Below are 13,410 nucleotides of genomic sequence, written 5' to 3'. Positions count from 1 at the left end.
TGCAATGCAGAGATTTAAAATACAAAAACAGATTTAAAACAAAGGAACTAAAAGTCTAAAATGCCTGGGAAAATCAGGTCTTCACCTGGCACCAGAAAGAGCACAATGTAGGTGCCAGGCGAGCCTCTCTGGGAAGCTCATTCCACAACTGTGGTGCCATAGCAGAAAAGGCCCTCATCTTGGTAGCCACCCACCTTACTTCCTTTGGCGGGGGCTCCCGGAGAAGGACTGCTGAAGATGATACAAGTATCCAGGCAGGTACATAATAATATTCTGAGCATGTGCATTTTTGCATTTTAAACTCACTTAACTCAGAGCACGACTATGACTACAGGAATAAAATGGAGTTTGCTCCTGTTGCCCTGCTTTCCACATCACTGGCTGCTTTCTGGGTGGTCATTTGGTAACCCCCTGGGTTGTGGGGGCCCCAAAGTCCAGCCCTAACTGCATTTTTGTCATATGGGGATGTCTCACTAAAAAAATAAAAGTAAATATCAGGACCAGCTTTCCTCCTAATGTGTTAGTAAACTAACTATAAAAGGGAAATGGTTGCAGTCAGTTTCCTAACAGCCCCTGAGGTAGTGGAAGACAGGCGATTGTGGGGTACCTTCATACTTATGTCAACCTTCCCAACCTGGTGCTCTATAGATATGCTGGACTATGACTCCCATGCTGCCTGTGGGGGTGAGAGTTATAGACCAGGTTAGAGAAGGCTGAGCTACAGATAGGGTTGCCAATGTTTTGAGTGGACCCAATAGCTTTGTCTTTTATAGCAGTGCGATCTATAGCAATTTGCATTATTTTCTCCATTCATGATCAAGCTGCGGTTAAAGCACCACAGCAAAAACAGGCTAAAGCATTATCCTTCCAAATTTGCATTACTCTGAATTTTGCAATTGAGTTCTCTGATCAAAAAATGTGGACAAAAATGCTTATATTAGGGGAAATTACACCCCAAAATGCATTAGAGTAGGAAAACTACTTGCAAAAGTGCATACAAAAATCCATGTACTCAGAGAAATGTGCACAAAAATGCTTATGAATTTTCATGCATGAACCGAACTTAAGACTGGAGAAATTCCCAAAGTTCAAGATGAACGAATTTAAGATCAGAAAAATGAGAGACTGAGAGAAACCAAAATCGACAGAATCATCCATTCCTACTTCAAGAGGCTTAATATAACATGTAGTTATAACATGTAGTTTGATTTTAAAGGAGATTAGGCAAATGCATGGAGGAGGATTGCCTATTATTAACCATCATGGCTAGAGGGATGCCCATGTTTGGAGGCAATAGGCCACAGCATGCCAGTTGTTGGGGAGCATATGGCCAGAGAAGGCTATTTCCACATTATAATGCTTTTATATTTTATATTGTTTTATCCTGTGCATTTTGGTTTTAATTTTTTGTGAACTACCCAGACAGCTTCAGCTATGGGGCAGTATAGAAATGGAAATACATACATACATACATACATACATACATGCATACATACATACATACGTATACACATGCATGCGCTGCTTGTGGGGTTCTCGGAGGCACCTGGTTGGCCACCATAGGATGCCAGGCACAGGACTGGATGGGCTCTTGGTCTGATTTAACAGAGCTCTTCTTATGAGCCCTGCATGGCCTTTGATTCCTTTTGGCACAGATGGTATACATGCCAGAGCAAGGCACAGATGCACCATCCTGGCCTCTGTGGTCCCACTCTCCCATGGGAATCGTTCATGCGTGCTCTCGTCTCAGTGGTGGAATCAATTTGGGTGAGGAATCCAGCTAATTTTGTTTCAGCTTCATAGCTCTGCAGATGCTTTGTGCTTTTCCTAAAGGGGACATGAGTAAGTAATTTCTTTCTCACTGTTTCCAGCCACTGACTGTAGCAGCTTAAGTGACCAGTCCATGCTATTTAAATTAATTTAGGGGGAAGTGGGCTTATAATGTTGCTCCCAACACAGAGAAGCCTGTTAATTGGGTCCTTGGCTTTGCGGGATTCTGTCGAGATGTGAGTTGGTTAAGTTGCCTGTCTGCGTCATGCCTTGATTTAGTCATAACTCTCCTGATGGCAGACGATGCATTAACGCGAAAGCTTGAGCCAAACAGACACATTAACAGCATTTTGCACTTTTGATTCCTCCGGTAGCAAACCCACGCAACAGAAGGGATTAAAAACAAAAACATCCCCCCCCAGCCGTGTTGCCTGGCACACAGTCCCCATACCGTTAACAGACAGATCTGTGTTTGTAGCTGAAATCTTTCAGAAACTGATGGGGAAAAAGGGGGGTAGGGACCGAACATTTCTTTGAAGCTGAGTGGAGTTGTCCATGTGTCCAACTTCTCTAATCTAGGTTCAAACAGGCACCATCAGGCTGGGAGAGGGGAAGATGTTAGGGTTCCTTTCGCAAAACCTGTCCCATCAACCATCAGTTGGGTTTTGCAAGGTAGCATACCACCAGGGATCTGAGAGTGCCCTGGGGAAAAGCTTATCATGGAGAAACTGTGATGGAGGGGAGCACAGCTCCAGTGAAAGAGCACCTGTTTTGCATGCAGGAGGTCCCAGGTTCAATCCTGGGCATCTCCAGTTAAAAAGGGACCAGGTAGCAGGAAAGACCCCTCTTGGCCAGGGACCCTGGAAAGCGACTGCCACTCAGAACAGGCAATATTGGTCTCACTCACTACAACAGCCTTCTCCAACTTGGTGCTCTCCAGATATTTCCAACTCCCAGCATCCTGACCATTGGCCATGCTGACAGGGGCTGACGGGAGTTGAAGTCCAAAACATCTGGAGGACATAGGGTGGCCACGTATTCTACTTTACAGAGGACAGGTCTCTATTTCAAGTGCTGCCAGAGGATAGTCCTCTGTTTGAAGGCATCCTCTATCTGAGTGGTGAAGAGTGAGCTGAATTTGTTGGCAAGAGAGATATGGGCCTCCCATACGGTGGCCATGTGTCCTACTTTGCAGAGGACAGTCCTCTGTTTGAAGGGCTGTGCAGTCCAAATCCAGTTAAGAGGTAAAGCACCCTAAGAAGGGAGAGCAGCAGGGGCCGTGATGCTGCCCACCCACAGTTAGCACACAGGCCACATTGCAAGTCTTCCTCACTATGTGGAGACATATTGTTTCCCTATTTAAATTATAGTAATTATTTCCAGTTTGCATCAATACATATAAATTAGCACATGCGAATGTTATGCAAGTCGGTGTCCTCTTTCTTTTCTTTTTTTGGCAATGTGGGTAATGCATAAGTGGCCACCCTCAGAGGGCACGAGAGTACAGCAGAAGGCAGCATCAGAGGTTCAGGACTGTCCAAGGGCACCATCCACTGGGGAACTCTCCTCAGTATGGCTGGCAGCACCAGAAAATGCAGAGTAGCAGAAAGAAGGGAAAAAGAAGCCAGTGTGTCTTTCTTCACTGCACCCATACTGCATAGCCACACAGCCCTCCCTGCCCCAAAAGAAAGATCAGGGGCAGTTCATAAATCCAGGCCCAGAGGCCTTGAACACCAATTTATTTAATCCTATTGAAATCAAGGCAAATGGAAACTAGAGGAGGCTCTCGGTTCAATAAGAATGCCAGCCTCCTTGGGTTGCTTCAGGATGCTTTTTTGACTGTGCTCACTGGCTGCTCTGGGGGTTGCATATTTTCCCTGGAAAGTCATTTATTACAGGGAAGGTGGACTCCTTGCTTACAAAAAGGATAATGCGCCCCACTGAGTCAGGCAGTGAAATGTATCTCCTCTCACACATTGAACTATACCAGAGCTTGTAATTGCTTGCTTGTGCTCTCCCATCTCTGTTTACTTTCAAATCCAGGCCTGTGGAGAGAGACCTCCCGATTGCTAAATAGCAGGGCATTAAACTGCACCGCCAGGCTGCTCACTCCCTCAATTTCCTAAGGAGCTTTGGCAATTGAAAACATCAGCGATGCGAGATCCGGGCAGTGGTGGAGGGCGGTGGCGGCGGCGGTGGGAGCAGTGGGGAAAGAGAAAGGGCTAATTCTGCAGCAATAGAAATGTCACCCCGCTTGAAAATAAAGCAGTCAACACATCTTAAAGGGCAGCTCCTGGCATCATCAAAGTGCAGGACTGGAAGGCAACATCACGGCCATTTTGCTGTGCTCAGCAAAATGACTCTTTCCCCTAGGGTTGATGGAGCTGGAGGGGAGCAAATTGTCCATTATCTGATCTAATTATCTGGGATGAGAGTCACGCTCATGACTCTCATCCCTAGACCCTAGATACAAATACCTCCCTTCCCCAGTTTGGTCTCAGTAGGGGAACATAGCCAAGGAAACCTAAAAGCAGTTTGTGACTGGGGAGCATTTTTTGTAGTGTTTCGGAGTTGTGGATCGATTGTACTCTAGGACAAACACTGTCTCTCTGTGTGCTTAAGAACATAAGAAAAGCCCTGCTGGATCAGACCAAGGGTCAATCTAGTCCAGCATTCTATTCACACAGTGATCAACCAGCTGTCAACTAGAACCCACAACCAGGACATGAGTGCAACAGCACCCTCCCACCCATGTTCCCCAGCAACTGAGTCACATAGCTTCACTGCCTCTGGTCCTGGAAGTAGCACATAGCCATCAAGACTAGTAGCCATTGATAGCCTTATCCTTCTTAAATTTGTTCTACCCCCTTTTAAAGCCATCCAAATTAGTGGCCATCACTACATCCTGTGGTAGTGAATTCCATAGTTTAACTATGTTCTGTGTGAAGAAGCCCTTCCTTTTATCTGACCTGAGTCTCCCACCCATCAGCTTCACAGGATGACCCCGGGTTCTAGTATTTTGAGAGAGGGAGAAGGGAGAAAAATGTCTCCCTCTGCATGTTCTCCACACCAGGCATCATTTTGTAGACCTCTATCATGTCTTTCCTTACCCTCCTTTTTTCCAAGCTAAACAAGCCCAGCTGTTGTAACCTTCCATCATAGGGGAGTTGCTCCAGCTCCTTGATAATTTTAGTTGCCCTTTTCTGCACTTTTTCCTGCTCGACAATATCCTTTTTTTAGGTGTGGTGACCAGAACTGTATACAGATTCCAACTGTGGTTGCACTATAGATTTGTATAAGGGCAGTATGATCTTGGCAATTTTCTTCTCAATTTCTTTTCTAATTATGCCTAACATAGGGTTTACAAAGTGGCTGCACACTGGGTTGACATTTTAATCAAGCTGTCCACTGCAACCCCAAGATCTCTTTCTTGGTTGGTCACACTAGCTCAGATCCCATCAGCTTATACTTGAAACTGGGATCTTTTGCCCCAGCATGCTTGTTCCTATGCCCCAATAACTTCACCAGATCTTATGGTACATTTCATTTGTCAACAAATGTATTACCCCAGGAGGCCACAAGCCTGACTCTTCATTGCTTTCTTATCCAAGGGAAAGTGTGTTCATTAAGGGCTGCCTTGGACTATTCACTCCTCAGGGGAAGTGGGTTGGTGGGTGGGGCATGAAACAGGACCCAAAGGCTATCAAGTTGGGCTCAATCCCTACAAGCCAGCAAGTTCCACAAATCTCCCCTTGCCACAGGCTGACCCACAAATCAAGCCACCAAAGTGCTGAAGGCTTGGGATTCTGTGTCAAGATGCCTCACAGAACAGAAAATCCAGATGGTTTAAGTGAGTGAGCCGAGCTTCAACATTGCATGGGAAGGCACATGTGTTTACAGTTGAATTGAAACGGCTGAAGTAAGTAGCCAGTTTGGCCAGGGAGGTGGGGGGGGGGGAGGAACAGAGGGGATTCCTTCTGCCCCTCAAAGACGGTTGGTACATATACACTGATCTTGCCCTGCAAATGTATTTCATTTATTTCTTTATGACGCTTTTAAAACCACCCAGTAACCAAAGTTCTCTGAGCAGTAAATGTAGAATGTATCACATGACTAGCTATTTATGTGTATATACATCCAGTAGTTTAGTGGTAAATTCTGAAGTGAAGGCACTTGTCATAACACTCCCCATAGCCACGCCCCAAGGAGAGTCCAAAATTCCAGGCAGCGGTGCTGATCTGTATCAGCAAACCATTTCTAGCCATTTCCATCTCCACTGGGAGCAGGTCTTTTGTAAAGCCAGTGGATCTTAATTGCCCATTCAAAACCAAGCCACTCCAAAATACTTTGCATTACAACAGGGGACAGTGTATTGTTGCTGGGAAAATTCATTTCTCCCCAGGTACTGTGAGGAGGATTGCAGCTAAGCTCAGAGGGAATGGGGAATTCTGAGAGGGGTGCTGGGGGCAGATGACATCAGCCTCTCCACTTATCAAAAAGTTCTGGTGCATTGACCCTGCAAGCCATGGCTTCACTAAACCACACCCCCCCCACACATTTCTTGCAGTGGATGGATTGGTTGCTGGGCAAACGTGCCCAATCATGTGACATTTTCTACACGTGTGTGTGTTGGGTGGGGAGGGAGGGAGGGATGAATCATAGAATAGTAGGGTTGGAAGGGGCCTGCAAAACCACTGAGTCCAATCCCCTGCTCAATGCAGACTTGTTCCTGTGCTCCACCAGGCTGGGGAATAGCCCACCAGTGAAAATGAAGTTCCACTGAGTCCCCCACAAATGCCATGGTATTGGGGCAAAAGTCCTTCTCCCCTCAACCTCCTTCTCCAGTTATGGTGGTACCTAATGTGTCCAGATGTCACTCCAGTGAGACACGGGGGTACAGGCTCTTCTCTAAGGTTAGAGAATGTACAACCTACCCTTGGCTACCGATGTACAACCTACCGTTTGGCATCTAAGGAACTCAGCTTCTTGAGTTAATGCTGAGCAAACCTACCCCCCCCCCGCCACAATTGAAAGCACAGCTGTATGTTTTGCATCTTCATTCAAGATTATTATTACTGAGACTGTTCCAACATATTATCCTTGACTATTGCTAGGTAAATATTTTTCTGCGACTGAGCCAGAAAAATGGAGCTGCTTTGCTCATTCTTTAACCAGAATTATTACAACAAAAGAAAACACTTTAAAAAAAACTGGGAAGGAAATTCCACCCCCATCAACTTCTCTAACATTTCAGTTTTTTTTAAAAAAATAAAATAAAAAGCACAGCAGTGCTGCAAATGTATGTTAAATTTCACATCAGCTCTGCTCAGGATGCTGAGAATTTCAGCTTCCAATTAAAAAAGAGCAGCATTTTTAATCCTCCTGAGAAAAAAGCAACCACCACTATGTTCCAGTTCTGTGACCCTCCATTCTGTGCTTTAAAAATCAACAAATAAAATACAGTATTCTGTGCTAAAGCCACCTAAATTCTGTGCCAAAACCATTAGCTGACTTTTTTCAATCTGGATGCATTATGCAGAATTACCTGATTTGCTTATGCTTGTACAGTTTATTCTTCTCCTGTAGGGCAGAATCCCTGTGCTGGAAATCTCCTTTCTGAATTTTCACCAGGAATTGCCCATGTCCTTCCAAGTCTGTATTCACACCTTAAAGACTAGAATCTTGGGATTGTTAGGAGACTGAATCCTGTGCCCACTTTCAAATCCAATGCTTGCATGATAAGAAAGTGGAATACACATGAGCATGACTTCTGGGCAGGGAACATGTGACTCTCATGTTCTGTTCAACATCTGACATACTGTTTGTGGTTTTCAGAATGATGAATGCTGGCTGCAGGAGCCCTTGTGTTTTGCTGCTGCAGAACGTGGGATGTTTTATGCTTTGGATTCCAGACCTTGCTTTGCCAAGGCCCCTGCCACACACACCATGCCGAGGCGTTATTTGAGCAGACAAGCTTAATAAGATTTTATCCTCTTTGTTGCCATACAACATGCAAGGTGGATCCCAGCAAATCTAAAAACCTTCTTGTGGGAACTGCATCTTAATGAAGGCTCTCTGTCTAATGCAAACTAGAATTAGCTGCTGAAATAATAGAACCCGGCTCTACCGCTGTGTTCTGACAGCAGGAAAGTTAATTAGGAACTCTAATCTGTTGCTTGCATCCCCCACCCCCTTTAAATACCCCCTTTGCAAATCAGTTGGAGCCAAGCGTTGCCAAAAGAGCTTCCTCAACATCTCACAGAACACCTTCAAGGTGTGGAACTTGGACTGCCATCAACAGAGGAAGACAAAGCAAATTTCCACAGAATGCACATATGTTAAGGAATATGTATAAATGCATATTTAGGAATAGCTACCATGATTTAAATAGAAATACCATAGCGAGGAAGACGGACAATATGGCCTGTGTGCCTGCTTTGTCTGCTGTCCAGGTGCTAGCTGTGAGTGGGTAGCTTTAAGTCCCCTGTTGCTCCCCCTTCTTACAATTCTTCATCTTTAAACCAGACCTGGACTGCACAGCCCTTCAAATAGAGGACCCCTCAAGTAGAGGTCTTTCCTCTGTAAAGTAGGACACAGGGCCACCCTATGGGAGCCCCCCCCCCCGCTCTCTCTCTCCGCTAACTGTTCAGAATGTTGCTTGCGCTGTTCTAACACTGTTTGGATTGGCACTGAGAAGCCTCACAGGATCATATCAGGGGGTATCTACACGGGGCTTTTACTAGAGCTGTGAGCAGATGGCCTCTAAAAATTCTCCAGCCTATTTGTGGGCAGAGAAACTGGGAGACAATTTCACCAAATTTCTCCTAGGGGAGGAAAAATTCTCCAACAGTTTCTCACCGATAAGGCTCACTATTGGCAGGGGTTGTAGCACAGGTTCTCTCGTTTTTCCTAAGGGGGTTTGGTTTATTTCACTGCTCGTGCAACTGGCAACAGCATCAACTATGCTGAGGCTTCCACTTTTCTGAGGCAGAATTTTGAATTTCTTTTGGTTTATGAGCTTCCCTAATCCCTGCGAAGTGGACAAGGGGGCTGTGTGTGTTTTCTCTCTCTATTGCACATCCTTCCATTGCTCTGCAGCCTCCCAAGCCGCCTGCACTTCCTGAACTGAAAAAGCCCCATGGGAGGAATTGCCCATGGGAGGAATTGCCTCATGACGTCTTCCTCAGGATGGCTTTAGCTGAAGTGCAGGAAGCCGAGGAGGCTACAGGCTGCCACAGAGATTACTGTACAATGACAGATAGGACACTCATGCACACCTCTCAGCCACCTCATAAGTAAAGGAAGGACAAGAACCTCAAATTCAACCCATGAGAATTTTAGGGATGTCAGAGAATTCCGCGACAGATCTTGGTGCGGCTGAATGCCAGTGCATTCGGCCCCCTGAAATCCATCATGGAACGAAGCCCCCCCAACCCACGAAAGGCGCACGGGATGAAGTCCCCGCCACCCCCAACCCACAAAAGGCACGCGAAACAGAGCACTTACCTGCTCCCGTCCGCGCTGCTTTGCGAATGGCGGCCATCCTGCGGCCACCATTCGCTTCCTCTTCATAGCCATGATAGGCTACGTAAATAGTTACGTAGCCTATCACGGCTAACGCAGGGATGCCATTTGCATCCCTGTGGAGGCCATGATAGACTACATAAGTATTTACGTAGCCTATCAAGGCAGGGGGGAAAAAACCCAGCGTACGCAAATGGTGGCGGCTATGGCGGCCGCCATTTGCGTTCCCTTTTTTCACCGTTTTTAGCCTACGAAAATATTTACGTAAGCAATTACAGCAAAAAAAGGGGAACGCAAATAGCATCCACTACACTATTTGTGTTCCTCTTTTTTTCGCCATAATTGCTTACGTAAATATTTACGTAGGCTAAAAATGGTGAAAAAAAGGGAATGCAAATGGCGGCTGCTGTATCCGCCTCCATTTGCGTACGCTGGGTTTCCCCCCCTCCGCCCTGATAGGCTACATAAGTATTTACATAGCCTATCACGGCTAAATACAGGGACGCAAATGGCGGCAGCTATGACAGCCTCCATTTGCGTCCCTGCAGGGCTGCCCAGCGGCCAGATGTCCGGCTGCAGGCGGCTGGAGCCGGCTGGCGGCTCTGCGGCTTGGCTGTGGAGTGGAGCCGGCCAGGCGGGATTCCGGGGGGGAGGACCGGATCGCCTCCCCCCCCGTTGAGGATTCCGGGAGGAGGGACGGAGCACCTCCCCCCCAGTGGAAACAGAACGGAACGGAAGGTAAGTGTTCCGTCCATCCCTAGAGAATGTCTACACTATTTCTTCTCCTTTGAATTTCTTTTCGAAAGCAATTTTATTTCTATCAAATTGAATGAGAGTGACCGAAAAAAGTGGGAGAAATGTTTGGCACAGCACTAGCTTTTACGCCGGTTTGACTGCACCCCAAGACAATAGTGTCAGATGATGCATGCCCCTCTCTGTAGCCAGAGTGCTTTTTCATGTTTTAAAAACCACATTATTGCAAACTTGTTTTGTGATGGATTTTCCCATTGTGGCAGCTTCCATGCAGTTTGGGAGTCATGCGATCTGAACTGCTTTCAGTGCAGGTGTTTGTGGGGGAGCAGTGCTGCTTGGCGGAAGGGAAAGTGGTGTCATTCGAGGGTGGACCTGAATGAGCGTAGCTACGAAGGAGACTAGCGAGCGAGGAAAGCAGGGGAGAAGCCTGTCGTTTCCAAGCTGCCCTCTGACCTCAGAGGAGCCTTCCTCATCCTGCAGTAACTCCTCCATTGCACTTCATGAGCACACGAGGAGAGGGGCAGAGGGGGGTGAGCCTGTTGTTGCCAAGCTGCACAGTTATGAAGGAGAGTAATGATATAAACTGCCTATTGCCCTCGAAGGAGCCTTTCTCCTCCTGTCAAGAAAGGGTGGATGCTGCTTGGGGCCACTGGGAGAGAGGAAGGTTCAGGCAGGTGCACCCCCTCCCTCAATTCAGGCATTACCTTCCATGGCACTTAACAGTGGGGCCGGCAGTGTGGGGAGAGCCTATGGTTGTTGTTTTTTTAAAGGAAGCTTGCCGATGCCGCAGGATGCCACCCACAGCCTGCCACGCAAAAGCGGTTCTTTTTGTTGTGGATACTTCACTTTAACTGGCTGCAAGTGCCATGAGAGGAGGAAATCCTATTTCATGAAAATGAGGTTTTAAACAGAATTGCCAAAGCGTCTCCATGTTGACGTGGCCAAGATCTGGATAGCCCACATAAATACCAGGACAGGAGTCTGTATTAACCACCTCAGGCATGGTCCCAGTTTAGCCTCAATGTTTTCTTCCTGGTAATGGATTTGCAGCCCAGGCTGGGGCCCTGACAAAGCATTCCCCTCTCACAAGCATGGGTCCTCTTTGCTGGTCTTGGGATCCTTGCCCATGCCCAAATGCACCAACCTCTGGAGCTGCTCCTGAACCTCGGAGAGGAAACAGCCACATCTCTTCTTCTGTCACAGGCAGAGCTGTAAGCACATTGCAGAAGCATTGTCTGAACAATTCAGGGTCATGCCCTAAGACTGGAGGCCTTGTAATGGAGCCTGCTTAGATGGATAAATCTGACTGTCCATCAGATTTCTTCCAGATAGTTTCTTGAAAGTATAAAGAGAGCCCTGGGCCAGATATAAGCCTTATAGCTAGATATAAGCCTCGCTGTGAGCTGCCTTGGGTGGGCTTCTGCCCTGAAAGGCGGTCAAGAAAATAGGTAAGTAAGTAAATAAAAAAATCTAGCCCGGGCTTATACCTCACCCAGCATTCTGTTCCAACAGTGACCAAGCAGATGTTTCAATGGGAAGCCCATAAGCAGGACATGAGTGCTTTAGTACCCTCCCAGTCACGTTCTCCAGCAGCTGGTGTATATAGGCATCCTGCCTCTGATGCTGGAGGTAGCATATGGCCATCAGGGCTAGTAGCCACTGATAGCCTTCTCCTCCATGAATTTGTCCAATCCCCCTTTTAAAGCCATCCAAGTTGGTGGCCATCACAACATCTTGTGGTAATAGTTGCATAGCTGAACTATGCGCTATGTGAAGTAGTCTGTCCTTTTGAACAATATTGACCAGGATGCTCTTCCTGGTCATTTAATTTAAACTTAATTTTACCTCCCTGTAGCTTAAGAATCATAGAATCATCATAGGGTCTCCCATCCAAGTACTAACCAGGGCTGACCCTGCTTAGCTTCCGAGATCAGACGAGATCGGGTACATCCAGCCCTTTGCTCGTGTTCTTCTTGTGTGGCCCCTTGTCCTATCCTGGGCAAGCCAGAGGAGCAATGGTTTCCCTTCCCAAGAATGTAATGGCTGCTGTGTCTCAGAGAGTTTGCAGCTTTCAAGCAAACACTTTTTCCCCTTGGGGAGGAGTGTGCAAATAATTCTTCCATAGCACCTGTCATTCAGGGAGAACATCACACCATTGCCTTTTGAAGATAATTGGCATATCCCAAGAAACAGGCAGTGGGAGCTGATGAAGGAACAAATATCAAAACCCACATCAGGTATCAGAACAATTGAGAGAGAGAGAGAGAGGTGCAATCAGCAAATGCGCAAGAGGCCTAATTATGGCTTAATTTGGTGCTAAGGCAGCATTTGCAACCAAGGGTTTTGAATTTAGCCCCGCAGATCACAAAAGAGCTCCAACTGGTGCTGATCGGAGCCAGCAAAGAGAATGCAAAACAGCTGTGCAGATATTTGAGGCAGGAGGGCCTGGTTCTGATTGCTGAAGCTGCTAAAAATCAGTCTGGGACCAATTAAGAAGTATTTTTTACTGTGGATCAGTGGTGACTCATCCCACCAACTATGGGGCTGAGTTTCCAGATTTTAGGTCTGTCAGGATCAGGATCCAAACAGGGACCACTCATTGGCTAACTGCTTGCCAGCTGCCCAAAGGGAGAAATCAACAGCCCCGCCCTCCCATGCATTGAAAGAATGTGCACAGGGGACTGCCAGCCACGTGGGCTCATCCTGCCCACAGCCATAACCACTTGCCTCCTTCCCTGATGAACATTCAGTGGACATTTGTGAGAAAGAGTTCTCCGCTTGTGGGAGAGCTCCTGCACTTGAGGAGGAACATTGACCAAACATGGATCCTTCCTGACAGTAGGAGCTGTCTGAGCATACACCCATACACAGGGAGGACTCCTTCTCAGAAATGTCCCCCAGGCATTCACCAGGAGAGGGGGGACGCAGCAAGGGTTCCCGGTGATAGATGTTGCTAGCCTGTCCAGCCCAGAGAACTCCTCTTATGATGCCTGGAGATAGAAGGGACCAATTGGATAAAGGGAAACCTTGCACAGGAGGAAACCGTCAAGCTGTCACAAAGGTGCAAAATTGCAGTCTGAATCCATGCTTACTCTTCTGCAAACCAATGGTGCCATCACTCTTGGAATACTATGTGCAGTTCTGGTCATTGCATCCCAGGAGGATATTGTAAAGCTGGAAAAGGTGCAACCAAACTGATCAGGGAGCGACAGCTACCTACCCACCTATGAGGAAAGGTTATGATGTTTGGGGCTATTTTGTTTAGAAAAAAGGCGACTGAGGGGAGATGTGATAGAGGTGTACAAAATTATGCATGGTGTGGAGAAAGTGGAGGGGGAGACATTTTCCTCCCCCTTTCAGAAT

At 46.9% G+C, this 13,410-nt stretch overlaps 1 long non-coding RNA gene across 1 annotated transcript in view; it reads right to left on the bottom strand.

The window, feature by feature from the left end:
• Positions 1–7,517, bottom strand: part of LOC146340398 (uncharacterized) — a 77,226-nt gene extending 69,709 nt beyond the window's left edge. The window contains exon 1 of the long non-coding RNA XR_014784037.1: positions 7,316–7,517. This is a non-coding gene — a long non-coding RNA (uncharacterized LOC146340398). The remainder of the gene's footprint in view (positions 1–7,315) is intronic.
• Positions 7,518–13,410: the final 5,893 nt, after the last annotated feature.

The sequence above is a fragment of the Heloderma suspectum genome, chromosome 6 (genome assembly GCF_057233095.1).
Source record: "Heloderma suspectum isolate Gila_16-S chromosome 6, 16-S_ref, whole genome shotgun sequence".
NCBI classification, from domain to species: Eukaryota; Metazoa; Chordata; class Lepidosauria; order Squamata; family Helodermatidae; genus Heloderma; species Heloderma suspectum.
This window is presented reverse-complemented; position numbering and strand designations above follow the sequence as displayed.